Raw genomic sequence first — 17,985 nt, 5'->3', positions numbered from 1 at the left:
AAATATTCTCGTTCTATGTTAAGAAAAATGAGGCAAATATCTGGAAGTCCTGTATTGTATCTAGACACTCTTCTATAGAGATGATTATCAATGAAACACGTATGTTTTACATTTCTTCCATTTTGTGCACTCTCGTGTAGTGTAGTGTGTCCTAGTTCTATTTGGGATGACGGGGTAGTGATTGTTTAGTGTCCAGATGGTCCACCAAATGGAGCATTTCCACATGCATAGTCAAATCAAGTGAGAGAAGTATTTTCCCAAAATGCATTGCAACCGTGGCTGAGGAATGGCTAAAATGTGTACAAATGTAGTCTAAACATAACTCTGGAACCTACAGTAGTTTCTGTTGTCCATGACAGCTACTGGCATTCCAATTCATAGTTACAGATTCCCCCCTGGCCCTTGTAGTTCCATTCCAAAGGGCCATTACCCAATCACAAGCACTCTGAGACGAGGGATAGGGTTACAGAAGAAGAAATTGGATAGGGCCCATGTCTATTAACTTCACATGAGTCTTATATATCTAATTACCTTCTTAGTGTAAGGTGAAACTGTCTATGGTTCTAGATTCTCATTCTGCAGAAACATTTCAGTGGAAATTTCCTCATGTAGTAAAGCTTAGTATGAAGTCCATACATGCAACATAAAAACATATGTCTAGGTGCTACTACTGCTAATATTTCTACCAATACTGTGGATCTCTGTGTGCATTACTGGCCATTAGGAGTGGAGTGGCTCTAAGGACAGCACTGTTAGTGGGCTGGTCACACTCAGACTACAAACAACTGCTGGGTGGACTGGCATGACTCTTCATGGTCCCTAAAACATGAATCCTAATGACTGTGGTGATCCCCTGATGTCATCTTGAACCAGCAGGGGGTCAGAATGTCCACTTGTCCAGCACTTCATACAGGAGTGTCACAAATTCCTGTCATTTTCAGCTGTACCGTTGACATTAAGTTCACATGCTTAATGTTTGCATGTTACCAAACTGTATTATTTATTATCTGCTTTTTTCCGGGCCAGTCCCAATTATTAGTAACCAATTAGACCGATACGTTGAACCAACATACAATCTTGGTGTCAAAATTTAGAATAACTCCAACACAAAACTTTGTTAAAAATAACAAGATTAAGGTTAATTGTCATGTTTAATCTTTATAAATAGTAAATGAAATGAATTAGAGATCCATCCCAGAGATGGACTTGTTAACTATGAGTGATAAACTATCATCAACTTTGTCTTTACCGGCTGCCATTGATATTGTATTTATTTTATATTGTTAGGATTTTATTTATACTATTTATTGATGCAATTATTGGTTCTGTTCTTTATCCATACTCTTATTGGTTTTTCATTATTAAATAATTTCCTTTTAAAAATGTTATTTAAAAAAGAATAAATTCAGTAATCAAATTTAATATTTTATTATAACTAACTGTTTTCAGAGCAGCAACAAACGTAAAGTTTACTGCAGCAAAGTAACATGTAATATGAAATCAGCATCTCACTGGAAACAAATAGAACATGTAAAATAAACAATATTCCTGACGTGAAAGTATTGAGTGAAGTTTAGAAAGAAGACACCAGTCAGTTTCAGTCCTCCTCCCTCTCCTGCTGCTGTAGAGAGGAGCTGGTTTCTTTCAACAAGCAGCTGAGTGTACAAGGATTTGCTCAATTTTACGGTACGTAGCATCTCAGCTAAACAGACTACGGACAGAGAGATTTAGCTTGTTTATTACTAGCTATGAGCCGAGCTAGCACATGTGCTTGTGTAAAACCAAAACACAGCTGCGGTGGATGACAGTGACATTGTACTCAACACTCTGTGGGCTCGAGCAGACAGAGAGAGGCGGCTGCATCAGTGCCAAGGGAGCCCTTTTTTTTATTAATTAATTATATTGGCTAACTGTTTTTAAAATGACCATGCAGGTTATTGGAAAAATGCTGAATATCTGTGCCGATAATCGGCCAGACCGATTCTTGGTCGACCCCTAAACTGTACACATGTTAACATTATTATGCAACATTTTACATGTGAAATTTAAGCATTTTAAAATTAAGATCCTAAATATACAAAGAGTTTATTAATTAGGAACACATTAATCAGCATACTGAATGTTATATAGAACAAAGCATGTTGATGTGTTAAATGTTGCATGCTAAAACATCATCATGTTTCAATTATCAACAATTGCCAATAATTGTTAACATGCTAACTGTAAGCATTATACCATGCTCATACTAGCATAGCATGCTAATGTAAGCATTAAGTGAAAAGCACAGCTCAGCCTATGGATGCATTCACAGCACTGCAAACAGCAAATTTTGTTCCATGCTGTGATTGGATGATAAAAGGAACAGTATTCAAGTTGAAAACTGGTAAATATGGTAACTCTCATTTCAGTTATATTTATATCATGTACAGCTATCAATCCCAGTGTGAGACATTCAGAATCATGTTTCTGCAAGATGTAGTAATTAAGCCCTGTCTTTAGCTGACTGGTTTTTAAAAGAGAGCTCTAAATATAGAAACATCTGAGATAGCTGCAGACTGCATCCTCCTCTTCACCTGCCATAGGGTGTTTGTGTTTGGTTGTCTGAATTAACTACAGCTGATGGTGGCAACAGAGTTTGAGCTGACAACGCAGAGTTTCAGAAATTCAAAAAATGTACAGAAGATAAACTGTTTTATTCAGGGGAATATGGCAACACACACTGACCTCCCGGCACAACCCCGGTACAGATAGAAAGAATAGAAACGAGGACTTTCATTTTCATTTTGTTTTATCTAGGATGCCATTGGTGATATCAATATCGGTATACTACACAAAGATGACCTTGTTTTCTACCCAGTGTGCCCCTTACTGGCAGCTACACTGCTCAGTGATCATGTCTACTAGGAGCATTGCCTCAAATTAATTACCACTTTCTAAACTTTAAATGTTATTCCAAATTACACAAGGAGGCAGAATATATTAGAATAATCCCTGGAGGTCAGAGCCCATAAAGATCAGTGACACAACTCTCCTAGGAAATACTGGTGCCCTTACTACTACTGTAGATATCCTGTTGATCTATTTGGGCTCTGACTATACTGACAGGCTCCTATGCCAGTATCTGCAGTCAATGGGAAATAAATGACTGACAGAGCAGAAAATCTTGTTTTTATAATAGCAAGAGGAAATGCCAAATCCAACTACATAGATATTAATCCCAATCTGGGAGGTTCTGGATCACAGGATGGGGCATAAGTTAAACCCTGCTGTCTGGCTGACTGGTTAACAAAGGAGAACATTGAAGACATTGCCTTATTGCAAGTGGCTGCAGACCTCATCCTTATCTGCCATCAATAGCTGGGTGTTTATGTTGTTTTGTCCAAAATTGTATTATATTCAGCCTCAAACATTTGACAGCATCAAAACATCTCAGAGATACATGCTGATTGGTTAGTGCATTGAATTGAATTGAAACAATGTGTGTTGACTAGAGTTTGAAACAGTGAACCCATTCGAGACTTAATCAATGAACAGAAAATAAAGCAACAACAGCCTGAATTTGGTAGCACCGAAATGTTTTCGTATCAGAAGGTCTCCTATCCTGCAAAATACCAACATCTTGGATGTTCTGGATTGGGTTCTGGTGTTTCTGGCTGACTAGTTTGAAAAAGAGAACCTTGAAATGATGCTCCAGCCTCTTTAACATAAAAACATCCTCAACAAAATCAACCAAATGCGTCAACAACACTAATAATGTTGTCAAAAGGGATATTTTCACTAGCTTCAGATGCTTTAGAGATATCTCATAAATGAAATCTTAAATCATCATTATTTTGATTATCAGTAAATCTTGTGTTGTTTTTTTGTTAATGAAATGTCAGAAAATTGAGGAAAATGTGTCCAAGGGGCTGTTTTCTTCCAGAGAACAGCCAAAATCCAAACACATCTCCTTCACTCTGATATTAAACAGCGAAAGGCAAAACATACTCACATCTATCTGCTGCTATCTAATGCTTATATGATAGATTTCCATGAAAGATGACTTGAATGATCGATCAATTATTAAAATAGCTGCCGATTCATTCTCTTTATCAAATTTTAGTCACTGACTAATTGCTTGCTGGACTAACCATTACAGCCCTAGATGAATCAGTGTTAGTTACAGCTGTGATTTGTGGCATGCGAACATGATAGATTCCAATAAATAGGTTCCGACTGAATTGGGATGAGCCTGACTGAAAATATCATTAATAGCTAAAGACTGCATCATCATCATCATCATCATCATCATCATCACCTGCCACTGAATAACATGCTTCCAAATGTACACACAGCAAGAATATGTACATGTATGTATGTATTATTACCTAAAGGAGATGTTTTAAATGCAGTTGGAGTTAAATGAGTTTGCGCATGTTCTCGTCTTTCATTTGGCTGTCCACAGGATCGGCTCAGCCGACAGGATGGATGAGCTGGACTAAATTGAACATATCCATAACGACCCTAATGGCATGTTATTAGGCATTATATCTTTAGCAATGTGGTCAAATGGTAAAGACGGAGAAAGCACCTCTAACAAGAACATGCATGATGCTGTAAGGATTTCTCAGGGTTTAAACTACATAGCAGCGGTGTGTGTCGTCATTTGTGGTACCACCGTGATAACCGAGCGAAGACGATGAAAAAGCCCGTAAATAATCTGACAAGGTCACCATCCTGTCATCAGCCAGAACCCTACAACACGTTTAAGAATATTACACAATACCAGTGGAGATTAAAATCAAACAATACCATAAAATCCGATACGTCACAATAAACCCAGCAGGCCTACTGAGCACCTCTGAACACTGCATGCGCGCTATGGCCCATATAGGGATGTTATAGGCTGGTAATTTTCCTTCAGCCAACCTATGGGACAGCGCTGAGCCATGCGTTATCTAACCGGCAGCAGCTCTCCGCCGTCTGCTCTGCGGGTCTTACCGCGGACGATGGCCGGCGGTGGTGTCCTTGGTGGTGTCGCTGGTCGGAGGAGACAGGATGGGAGACGGTACCGCGGCTGATGCACGAGCTGCACAGTTCCGGCGATGAATGAAAGGCGGACAGACCCGGCTCTGTCGGCGATCCACTGGAGACTAAGCACGAACTCCAAGCCCCGCCCCATCCAGTTCTCTACGTCAAGCCTTCGTACTGGACCCACTGGAGCGGCTCAGCTTCACCGCAGCCCTCCCCCTCTTCTGTGTGTGTGTGTGTGTGTGTGTGTGTGTGTTGTGTGTGTGTGTGTGCGTGTGCGTGTGCGGGTGCGTGTCAGTATCAAAGGGACGTGTAGAGACTTCCAAGGAGCACGACGAGCAGTTTAGTAGCACACCTAATTTCTGTCTTTTTTCTGTGAATATGCGTCAAAATGCCATCAGAAGGAGCCCACTAAAATAAACTAAAGGACAACACACTTACCTACTACAAACAAGATCCTCTTTGATTTAGGAAAAAAACACAGCCCTTTTCTGACCTGAAAACTAAAAATGTTCACTTGGTGTATTTTTAAACCTCTCAAAGGCATACAGCTGCTTTAAAGACTTGGAATGCAGGCTGTTTCTCTCAAATGGTTTGTTAGCTATGTTAGACTGAGAGCTATTTGTAGCTTTTGATGATTAGGCTACATGTCACCTACTATAAAGGTCCAAGCTTTGGCAAGGATCTATTCACGGCCCATTGCCTTTTTAAATGTATAACAATGACCTGCCTGTAGTTGCAGATGGTCAAGTCAATTTTATTTATATAGCCCAATATCACAAATCAAAAGAGGCAACTTAAGGGACAGCAGTTACAATCTATGTATCTATGTTATTAATCTGTTATTGTTATTGTATTGTTTGGAATTCTCCTTAACTTCATTCACTTAATTAAGATTCATCTACTGTATGTATTTGGATACACACCTATAATGTCCCTTACTTTCCTTCACTTCAGACCTTCATTCAAATTCTACTGGTCTTCAAATGACTTTCATTTAGTGTGGATATATTCATACAAAAATTTGATTTGGCAAAGTTTCAGCAGAACTGCAGTTTGTTCCAGATATATGAAGCATAAAAACTGAACACTGCTTCTGCAGGTTTAGTTTTTGGGGACAGAAAGCAGACCTGGATGGTTTAAAAATCAGTTCTTTAACAGGCAAGAAAGTCTGTGTAAAGACCTCAGAACTGGAGTGATGTGATGGACTTTTTTGGTCTTATTGAGGACTCGAGCAGCAGCGTTCTGATTGCATGTGGGCTCCATCACATGCTGAGCCAGTCCATAGTTATCAAGAACACAACTCAAGTTCTTTAGTCCCTCTGTCCTGAGGTCAACATGAATGTTAAAATCACCAATAATAACTACCCAGTCAGAGTCAGTACAGATTATAGAGCGCAGTTCAGCAAAGTCATCAACGTTTGTAGGGTAACATGGGGTAAGACACACTCCGTGTCAATTCTAACAAAAAACATAAAATGTCACAATTTTTTTTCTTCTGGCTGATGCTCGTCTCACAAAAAATGTCCTCGGTTTCATCAAAAAATTTTATTATTCGATAAAAGCCATTCTGACCTAATTTGATCTAATTTTTTTGTCAGTTAAAATAAGCTGTTAGTTTTTATTGTGTTCAGTTTATATATATTTATATTTACATTAAGGGGAGCCTTAAGTTATGCAATTGTTTAGAGTGAAAGATTTTTATAGTTTTTGGTTGAAGTAGTAAAATGCTAGATTAGTATGTTTGGGGTAAGATGCCCCCCCCTCCAGTGGGGTAAGACGCCCACCCCAGTCTCCGTGCCCCTTTATGGTTGATTGTTTGTAAGTTAGATGTTATTTAGACACTGGATACACCCTTTAGCCAACTAGCAACTTCACTATCAGAAAGTCTGAGGTAAAATTCTGAGGTTATAAGCTCACATATGTTCACATTTCTAGTTAACAAGCTAGCTAGCATGCGCATATTTTACCTCAGATCTTCTGCTAATGAAGTTCCAGCAACCTCACTATTTAAAATTCTGAGAAATAAATGATAGGAAAGCTAATGACATAAGGCAAGGCAATCTTACCCCACTAGCTGGGAAAAATGCCTTTCCCCTAAAATTTACATTTGATTAAATTCTATTTAATTTCTCAACTGTAGGTATTTATTTTACTTTATATTATGTTACCCTTAGCATGACTATCTCCAAGATACAAAAACCCCCTATAAAATATTACTTTATGTGTCAGCAAATAGACATTGAGCTTAGGGGGGTGTCTTACCCCACTCTACTCACAATATTTAGTATTCAGTATACTCAGTACTGAACTCAGTTTTAAATATAGCTCGAGAAGAATTCAACTGAAGTGCTTTAAAAAAAATGGTTTTCCATAAGACGTCATTAAACAAAATGGCAACTCCACCTCCTTTTTTATGCACTCTAGCTTCACTTATAAAACTGAAGTTGGGAGAGGGACTCAACAGGAACAGCTGCTCTGGTATCTTAGTCTAACCATGTTTCTGTTAAAATCATGAAACTGTCATTGTGCTTGATGATAAAATTATTTATTAAAAATGGTTTTCCTAACTGGACATGGTTTTATCCGTCTGGAGAGACAGAGGGTGATTCTGACACCATTGTCTGTGACAAATGGGTTCAAAGTGACTGAGAACTTAAAACCAATGCTGGAGATGGATGCTGAGGGGGTTTAGGGGGGAGACAATGCATTTGAATAGGGCAAGGAAGGGAAGGGGCGGGGGTGAGTTTGGCCCCAGCTGTGACCAGCATCTGGTCAGTGAACTCCAAGAGGGGGAGGAGGCAGAAAGGGAGACTGGAGATAAGGGTGACCTGGATGGGGTTTGGGGTAGTGTGGAAGGTGAATCCACACGGGTGTTTTTGATAAAGGGGAGTCTCTTCCTCTCGGTTCTGATGTCTCCTATGATCAAAGCTCTCCTCAGGTGGGGGCTCAAAGTTTCTTGGTTGTTCGTCTTGTTTTGTTTCTCGTGTTTCCTGTCTTCGGCAGAGGGAAAAGATGAGTGACACAGGAAGTAAAACATGTTAGAGATGAACAATTTTACTCCAGACTTGTTAAAAGTCCATCTGCCTTAAAGAGACGTCTGCAGTCCCAGAAAAAACTTGATATTATCAATAAAGTTCACTAAATGGACAGTGCAGAGACGAGCCAAGTGTTCAATGCCAACAATCTGCTGATTCTCAACTGTCTCTCTGGCCCCCTCACTCAGAGACACCTTTGCAGTGTTTAGGACTGGGTGGTTTTCAATCAACGTCTGGAGGGGGCCAGACATTAAAAAGAGGTTGATATGCTACAGCAAACTTTAGAAATGTCGAGCTCATTGCTGCATGAATGGTTATGATTATTGACAAGACAGAACTTAGCATTAACAAATTAGAGACAAACCACCATGTAGGGCATTTTCTTGGATTTAATAAATGAAAACAACCTACAAAAATGAAACTTCTGTCCAGCTGGAATTAACATTATACTAGTGGACAGCTATATAGCATAACATTACCCCTTTATCAAACATTACCACAGTGGTATAATATCAGAAAGTTTTTTTGTGAATGAATATTAAAATAATATCTTTTTTATTTTTTAGGCAGTTTTCAAAGCAAACATCTGGAAAAGTTACCCAAATGGGTTTTTGGACTCAGAAGTCTGAAGATTAGATGATGAGTGTTGTCAGCATTTTTGGAAAATACCAAACAGTGCCAGAAATGCAGTAGGGGCGGGGGGTGGTTGGTTGAGTTGTAGATGAGATCTCCATGTCACCCAGATCTCATAAAAATTATTGTGTGACTTTCCTCTGTCTGCAGCAGAGAGGGGGTCCTCAATATAGTAAAAAAATATCAGCAAATTAATTTCAGTGTAGCGTAAGTATCAAAGTCTCACAAGAAAATCTACAACACTGTCAAAGAGAGAAAAGGAAGGGGTTCAGCAGATTGAAGAAGGTGAGAGGGGACAGAGTCAAGAAGACAGGTGGTTGGGCGGTGGGAGGTAACCAGGGTTACCAGTACCGCATTGTGAGAGGGGTGAAAAGGAAGTTAGAACAGGAGATAAAGAGGGCAACATAGAACAGGTGGTGTCAGCAGTTGGGTGGGGAAAGGAGGAGTGTATGTTGTATCTTTTTTTGTTTAGTAGTTAACAAAGTCACTCAGTAGATGACAGGAGGGGGGGGGGGGGTCAAGGGCAGGGAAGGAAGATTGGAAATTGGATAAGAAGAAAGGGCTTTAGCTTTTAACATCAACACTGTTGTGTGAAATATATATAACTTCAAGATGTCAACATGTGGCTGAAAACTCCAGAAAAGGTAAGTAACAGAATTTTTTTTTGTTAAATTCCTCTAAAAAAAAACCTTCAAGCCCACATTATCTTTGCTGTTACACAAACAATCAGATTCATCTGCTTTATTTACCAGGTATGTGTGCACATACGAGGAATTTGACTCAGAATTGTAGCATTGCTCACAGAGATCACATATATACACACACTATAAACAAAAGCAATATAGACAGAGTGTACACGTCGGAGGTGGATGACATATACAGGTACACATACACATATATGCATATGTGTGGAGCGAAACAAGGTTTATTTGACAGAATACTCAAATGTGCACGGCAGAGTTCAGGGATCCTCCCTGAACTCTGCCGTGCACATTTGAGTATAGGTCAGAATTTGGCTAGGCCAGGGGGTTGCAGGAGGATATGTGGATTTTCCAGTAATCCATTTGTTTGTCCTGGGTATAGGGCAGGTTCTCCAGATGTCCACAAGGGGATCCACTGTCCAGGGCATGTGTGGGAGAGGCAGAGAGGCAGAGGCAGGAGTCAGAACAGGCAGGGAGATCTGTGGCACAGGAAAACAGGGCTACAGGGCAGATTTACAGGTTTTGTCTAAACTGTCTTGAACATGACTGACTGGAAACATGAGTCTAGAGGCTGGGAGCCGCTATATGAGGCTGAGCTTGATGAGACCGATGGCTGGCAGCTGGCAACCGGCTCCCACACACCTGATTCCACTCCTGCAATGAGGCACACAGGGGAACAGTAAGTAGGGGTGGGAATCTCTAGGCACTTCACGATTTGATTAGATTACGATTACTTCATTAACCTCAGCTCCATGGTCACCTCCTTCATTACTTTAACAACCAGTTATCAGACTCTGAAATATAATTATCAGGATGTACAGTAATGTTATGTGTACAGGCATATACACCAGTTAGTCTAAGCTTGTACCTGATGTTCTCAATCCTTGACATACTTGTCATTAAGTTATGTCATTAACTTAACATTAAGTTAGTAATGACATACAGCTAATTAGCATTACTTTGTTGATAATTTAGCTAACGTTAACATAACAGGCAGAAAACGTGCTGTAGGATACAGGAGAGATGTTAGCTCGTGCTAACGGCCATCACTTTTCCAGCAGTTGGGGAAACAACACACTTTTATTAACGGACACACTATGACCTACACTACACGTTTACTACCAGACTGAAACTTATTGCTAAGTTAATAATTTTTCTCCGCTAACTTTCACCTTCATGTTCTGCTGCTCGCTCTCTCTCATTCACTTGGCCACACACACAGGACACACAGAGAGCTAGCCAAGCGCTGAGTATCACCATGCTGTCAGTGTGCAAGTTAAAATCATCAGTTGTGCATTGATATTGACGATTGCATGAGCTTTTAGTAGTCATTCATTCCGCACCGGTGGTGTGCCGAATACAGATAGTGATGTTACGTCTGACACCAAAGCTCCGATTGCTTGCTTCAATCTCGTTAAGTCCTTTCAACGAACCACTGCTTCAGAGCTTGTATCGTTTAATGTCGCTAGTGACGTTAAAATGACGTCTGAAGCAAACACACTGGTTCACTCAGGTAGTGAAACCAAGCGTAAAGATTCCGGTCTGAGATGAGAATCCAACGCGGAAGTCCCTTTAACCTGCATTATATCAAACGGCCAACGACTCTTCTGGTTGCAAAAAGGAGTCCGGTTCCATTAGAAAAACTTCTCAGCTGAATAATTACCTCAGTAAACACTTTCCTAATGAGTTTATGGTCTCAATCGCTAGTTTTATGTCTTCTTCAATACAACATGATGTTAATTTAGTAAATTATGGTCCCATCCATCCATCGTCAACCGCTTATCCTGCGTACAGGGTCGCGGGGGGGCTGACATCGGGTGCAAGGCGGGGTACACCCTGGACAGGTCACCAGTCCATCGCAGGGCCACACATAGACGAACAACCCGGAGAGAACCCACGCAGACACGGGGAGAACATGCAAACTCCACACAGAAAGGCCAGGGCAACCGGAGTTTGAACCCACGACCTTCTTGCCACCGCACCACCGTCCCACCCTAAATTATGGTCCCATTTAGAGGAAAATAGACCATAAAGCAGAGTATGCTTAAGGACGGTATTATCTATGATTGACAAGTCGTTACCCAGGCGACCTGTCAGTCAGGCTAGAGTGACTCGTACCCTCTGCACTGTGTAAATTTAACCAGCGCCGCTGAAAAAGCATATTGGGAGTTGGCTGTTCACTTTCTCTGGTGAGTACATTTAGTTTTAAGACTGTTGTTCGCTAGACAAAATTGTCAGCCCTGTTAAAGTGACAGTTAACGTGAATTACAGACGCACCTAGCTAAGCAAGTTAACAAGCTCCGCACACAACCGTCAGCTCTACCGTCTCGTCCAAATATGGTCACGTCCGGTGCCGCTGGTTGCAAAAACTCAACATGGCAGTCCACAAACCAACGGGTGACATTATTCTCATAAAACTGAAGCCAGATCATTGGTGATAATATTCAGTGTTTGGATTGTCATTGTTGTGTGCCAGAGAATATTCTTCAAAGCTGTTTTTTTTAAGTTGTTGGTAGTTGTTTTTTTAAGAAATCGCCTGTCACCAAAGACTGAGATACTTAACTACATTCACTATGGAATACTTTTATACCTGCTAATTTATTACTGCTGCTAATTGCTTTGTCTCACCTATTTCTCCTATGAATTTTTAGGCCAAAGAGAGGTGGTAGCTACAACATTAAAATTAAGGCTGCAATCGCAATTTTGTGCATCTCCTGCTGTAAAAGAGCAACCAATGAGTTCAATAAAATTTTCTTTTGGGTTTTGCATTAACATATTTGCAGAATCGCATTTTGTGGTTGTCGCATTACCCTACATCTTCACCAGCAGATGGTGGTATGCATTTCTGAATGAAGCTTCCTGTGAACCATATTCAACTTTTTTTTTTTCAACACAATTGTATCGGAAAGCAATAGTTCTTCGGAACGCTTCATTTGGCCATCACTAAATACAGGGGGAACACTGGTCTCTGGACGCTTGGATTACATTTTAGTCCATAAAACGAAGAGATCACTACAATGCACAAAATTTATTTTATTCACCACCCTGGGGCTTTAGTATAGCCTGAAGTCATGGAATAGAAATTGCTAACTGCATCATTTATAGTGACACCAAGTAGCACGCCCTTAAAGCATCCAGTGCTGGGAAGCACACTTGTGCTGTTTTTGAATGTGTTTGAAAGTAGATTGCAATTTGCTTATTATAATTGATTTTCTAATATGCTGCTACTGTGTGAATCTATGGCTTTACTGCCAGTTCGTCAGGTACAATACAGGGTATAGAACTGAATATCAAATTTACAAATTATCATTAGACCAATGCAATGTCAGTATTGTATTCTGGTTGTTGATTGGTTAGAGAGGACGTCCTTCATTTACATGTTTTGGCCAATAACAGATTAGCATGAAAAAAGGAAGTTCATTAAAGTGATAAGAGATCCCGCCCAGCAGGAGACCCCAACCATTCTACCACCACCACTTCACACAGACTGCCCTTTCCCCTATTACTCTTTTAAATTTTGATCTCCCTCTAAAAAACACAGGAGGAGCAACCTCCTCTGCTTCTACGGACAGCTTCCTCTGGTATTCACATGAAACGAAAAGTGATCCATAAAAACGAATATGACAACCCATTTGAGAACTACACATCGAGTAATCATCAGGACCTACTATTTGAAATAATGAAAATACAATCACAGGTACTTAAACACGTTGTACAGCATGAAAGAGACCCGTGTGCGGCTCCAGGTGTAACGGTTACCACGGCCTGTCGTGAGCTATTGCTTAATAATGACCAGCTCGCCGTATACCTGAACATAATCCCAGGGTATGCAAGTTAAGGTCAAATATAAAAAGTTCCATTGTTAGTGTATAATGAACATTTCTTCCCAAAGAAGAACTTTGGAGTCAAAGATGTGATGAATCAATCCTTTTATGTTGCCACGGAGATTCAACAAGATACTCTCCCAACATAAACACTCTCCAGTGACAAAGACATGGTGACTTCATGCAAATGTTGATTCTATCCCAGCATCTAACCAGGTCCTAAGATCACAGTCATGTTAATGTTACACAGTGGTGTTTCCGTTTGACATTCGAATATACATTCCTGATCACATCCTGAGCCCACAGTCATGTTAATGTGTCAATGAGTGAAGAACATCTTCAATGCCCCCCTATTCTCACACATCTGTCTGCGTAAAAGGTACCATCTGTCTGTCTGCTGAATGACCCTTTGGTAATTAAAAACAATGTTGTTTGTCTTGCAAGTGAATTTTAAACAGAAAAACTTATTTCTAAAGTTAAATACAATGAGTCCTAATAATCTAAGTTAAACTATTGACACTACTTCATCTGCAGCCTATTGAAATAAGTGTGTATTTTTGCTTACACTGCGTTCCAGTACATTCATTATTTTGTGAAATATGGGCCATTATTCAGTTTTAGAAATTTTATGTTTTGTTATTTTATTGAGCATATTTATAGTTACTACCCATTCTGATTTATAATGCTGTTTACCTTTCTCATGAGAATAAAGACAGACCATACAGAGAAACGAGGTAAATGTGCTTTGTACATTAAGTTATACCATCACTAAACAGATCACGCGGATGACTTCTACATCATCTTTACTAAAACAACATAACACAGTTAAAACAAGGTTTGAAAAGTCTTCACACATGGCTCCACAAAAGAGGCAAAGACTTTAAAATTCCTGTTGTCAACTGCCTGCCCCTTTTTTATACGGTCTATAGCCTCCATGGAGTTAGTCGAAGGGCCATGCACAACGTAGGCGGGGTCAAAAGTATGACACCGCTCACGTTAAGCACCGCCCTGAACTGGACACTACAGTCAGGGGCTTCTCGGAAAATTCTGACAATCCAGACAGCTGTAGGAATGAAATAAGTCCAGAAGATGGCAGTAATGCAACATCAAGGGTGCAAGCTGCCGTCAAGCCTCAAAGATGAAGAAGAAGATTTGAAAACTACCTTTCCAAGCATTCCTTGCAGGCTCCAATTTGATAACCAGCCAATCCGCGCCATGACAGTCCGGCACGTGACATAGAGTAAGTTCCTGCTGTGGCTTCAGGGAAACAGATCGACATCCAGCCACAGGAGAATCGCACTTTGCGGGTAAGTTAAGGCATTTGGCCGCTACGAGGCCAGCTGAGTCTATATTTAGTGTTTGTCGGAGGGGTTTTCCGGACGTTTCTGTGCATTATTGGCGAAAAGTAGCCTGAAATTGGAGTGGAAAGAGCTGTCGTACCGTCTAGGCCTCCGCTATTTCCTGGTGCAACTCCACAGTTGTGCCTACTGGAATGACCAAGTTGGAAAAGTTCAGTTTAGGGGTTTTTGGAGGAGCTTTGTTTTTCTGTGTGCTCAAATTGTGGCATGAACACAGCATTGTATTCTACAGTGGAAAAGACTGCCCCTTGGCTGTGTACTCGTAGGCTACCTTTTGAGCTGGGTATCACCGCGAACTGCCTCTTAGCTGTCAGGTTTGTTAGTCTGTGGAAAATGTAACCTAACAGCCATATGCGCTCGTTCCAATGCAAAACAATGTGAAATATGCCTGTAAATACAAAAGAGCAGACACAGTAACTTAAGCCTATAAAGGTGTATCTGTTATTATACCTAGCAGCCTAGAGGTGTGAAGCTACGGAGACATAGCTGAAGCTGAAGCAGCTTCTGTGTAGGGGAGCCAGATCAATATGTCAGCAGAGCCAGTAGTAGTGACTGCTTTTAGTTTGCCTTGTACTTATCAGTACGGATCTACTGTAGCCTGTATCTAGTTTGATCAGTTAGCAGATTTAGCCATTTGATTATTTGTTTTACTATAGTTTCTGTCAACTAATTTTAGATTTGTATGTCTAAGCATTCTGAGCCTACATCTGACATCTGTAACCGTCTCTGGTGTGTAGTTGCTATGGTTACAGGTGGTGTTCTCCAGCTGTGTGCGGTTAGTAGTAAGGTGCTGTGCAGTTGTCATTCTCCCCTGTGCTCACTTAGTACAACCACAAAGTATTTTGCAATTACTATTTGACAGCAATCTGATGCACACACAGACAAATCCTCTGAAACAACTTTACTGCCCCGCTGCTTCCCCCTCTCACCACGTGTGGTTTTAAGTGGTTAAAGCCTAGTACACACTACACAATTTTGAGCCCGATTTGCCGGTCGGCGAGCTCGGTGACCGTTGGGCGAGTTTTGTGTCTCACAGTGTGGTCTTTCTGTGCTGTGTATACAAACACATACCACTTTTATTCTTTGTAGAATGATGTAGTTTGCAATCAAAAACGATTTTAAAGTAATGGGTCGCCAAAGCCTGTGTGTGGGGAAACACTGTATATTGTTATTGGATATTTAAATCGGTCCAATATCAGTGTCAGCCCTACAACAGGCACTACTGTACACTACGCAGCTCAATTCAGGGTCTGCCAGGAAAACTGCACACTGTGTAATCTGCCCAAAGTGTGGCAAACAAACAATGGATATATTATTAGTAGGGCTGGGTATTTTGTTTTAAATTTTGATACTAGTGCCTATGCCATACCCGAGCTTGGTCTAGATCAGCCAAGATATTATTTTAATCAGAAACCTTCTGAGACACATGTTGTCCGAGCTCTGAATCATTTCAGCATTATCTTTTCATAAAATACCATTTATTATCATCTAAGGTTTTCATCTTGCAGCAATTACTTTGCTTTAGTCAGAAATTTCAAAAGCAGAAGGAGCAAAGCAGGAAAAAAGGGCAGTAAAGCGACTACTCAAGCCTAAAATCTAATATCAGATGCGGTAACCAGAGACTCTATTAAAATAATTCCCTGGAGTATATGAGGCCTGGAGGGGAAGCAGAGTGACAAGTGTTCAAGTACCACACAGTTTATCTTAAAACTTCAGTTAACAGTCTGGCTTTTATTTTACAACTCTGATGAGACACCTGAGCCAAGTGTCTCGTGATGATCTTTGCTGGTGTCAGATGACATTTGTTACAGACTCTGGTTGCCTGAGCAGTTCAACTGCTGGAAGATGGTGAAGGGTTTTGGGTGGTTGCTTGATGATCGTAGTCAAGCCAACTATGGAGACATTACCACGAGACTGGGCAGTACTGTAGGAGACAAAGTTAATGTGGTTTGCACATGGCAACACCTAGACAAGACTGTTATTTCATCTAATTGAAATCTCAGGAGACAGCCAGCTGCAGTTAATGTGAGGGGAAAGCAAGTGGTAGCAAGGAGGTAAAGTCCTTCATCTGCTTCGTGTGCTGACAGTGCAGGACAGTGTCTCTGTTCATCTTTTCTCTCCATGCCCGTTGAAATGTGGTAACGGTTGAGTTCTGTGGGCCATATGTTTTGGGTACAGTGATTATGGTGGCAGTTTTCCAGAGGGTGGGTGTTGTGGCAGTATTGAAATGTAAGATTTTATTACACCAATGGCTAGGTGAAGACGGTAGCTAAAACACTGTAACCTTGTCCAGTCACTCTTTCAAATGTGGTTACTGAGGTGCTTCATTTGATTATGTTTCTGCGCCGCTGGATGTGCCACACATCTTTTGGTTTAATAGTACTGCCTCGTGTGCTCCATGTTGAAGTGGTAGAACATCGTATTTTCCACCGATTTCCAGCGATGACTGTCGCAAGACACAGTTTTGCAGAGTACCGTCCACATGACATAAAACGCACCCCTATTTTAGTAAGAAGTTCTTCTCCCTCATCTTGGGTTGGTTGGTGTGCCTCCTGCTCTGTATCTACAAGTTTTCTCCCCTCCTCCATGCTTTCTTGTCACATGAGAAGCAGTCCTGCTGTCAAAATCATGTCCGCTGCTCCGCGCTGCGGTAAGCTCGCACGCTCGCACACTTTGGCATCCGCCTCGAGACAACCACTTTTCTTTTGAGGTAACTACGGTAACATAAACGGTCTGTTTCTCTGTCAGTCGTTTCTGAGAAAGCTATTAAGCCAGCCATGCCTAAATTTATTGTGCACACCTATTAAAGCCTTTTTGGTAAATCACTGACTCACCAGAGTGAGCTGACAGGCAGGTTAGCGACTTTGTTCTGTCATTTTCTCTATTTATAAAGACAAAGTGTTGCTGTATAAGAGTCTGACCTGAAGAGAGGCTGTGATGTCCTCATGTTATGCGACATGAGAACCACATACAACATAATTTATCAAATTGGGTTGGACAACGTCCGGTTTTCAAAATAAGGTGTCTATACATTGCTGGAAAAACATTAAATAAATTGGTTGACTTTTGTTACTGTTTCATCACATTTATAGCTATACGATGGGTTTATGATTAAACAGTTTACTAGAGCAAGTTTACAGCAGTTTTACAAGAGTGCAAAATTTTCTTCCGGGGGGACATGCCCCTGGACCCCCCAAGAGGGCCCAAAGCCCACCCACCATAGTCTCTTAGAATTCTGTAGGAAACACTGTCTAAAAAACAGGGTGGTGGATCTCAGCTCTCCGGTGATCTGTTGACAGGGTGTGGACGCATAGTGCCGAACAGAGCAATAGATTGTATAGACGGGTTTCTGTGGAATGTCATCAGAGATGCACGTGCATCAGTGTTTGTAAACAAGAAACCTGTGTAACCCGTAGCCGAG

At 40.8% G+C, this 17,985-nt stretch overlaps 2 protein-coding genes across 5 annotated transcripts in view; one reads left to right on the top strand and one right to left on the bottom strand.

The window, feature by feature from the left end:
• The window catches only part of nat16 (N-acetyltransferase 16), a 38,608-nt gene extending 33,431 nt beyond the window's left edge, over window positions 1–5,177 (bottom strand). Inside the window, exon 1 of one of the 2 annotated variants that reach the window (XM_038732186.1) lies at window positions 4,981–5,177. The gene's annotated coding sequence lies outside the window, so the exon portion shown is untranslated. The remainder of the gene's footprint in view (window positions 1–4,980) is intronic. The other variant, XM_038732187.1, reaches the window with a different exon arrangement.
• Window positions 5,178–14,364: 9,187 nt separating this feature from the next.
• Window positions 14,365–17,985, top strand: part of mtm1 (myotubularin 1) — a 31,802-nt gene continuing 28,181 nt past the window's right edge. Inside the window, exon 1 of one of the 3 annotated variants that reach the window (XM_038731103.1) lies at window positions 14,365–14,513. The gene's annotated coding sequence lies outside the window, so the exon portion shown is untranslated. The remainder of the gene's footprint in view (window positions 14,514–17,985) is intronic. The other 2 variants (XM_038731102.1, XM_038731101.1) reach the window with 2 other exon arrangements.

Source organism: Micropterus salmoides, unplaced genomic scaffold (assembly GCF_014851395.1).
Source record: "Micropterus salmoides isolate LMB-PRFRI ecotype aquatic unplaced genomic scaffold, ASM1485139v1 Ms_hic_scaffold_2, whole genome shotgun sequence".
Lineage (NCBI taxonomy): Eukaryota > Metazoa > Chordata > Actinopteri > Centrarchiformes > Centrarchidae > Micropterus > Micropterus salmoides.
The sequence above is the reverse complement of the archived record's forward strand: the minus strand, read 5'-3'. Positions and strand labels throughout refer to the sequence as shown.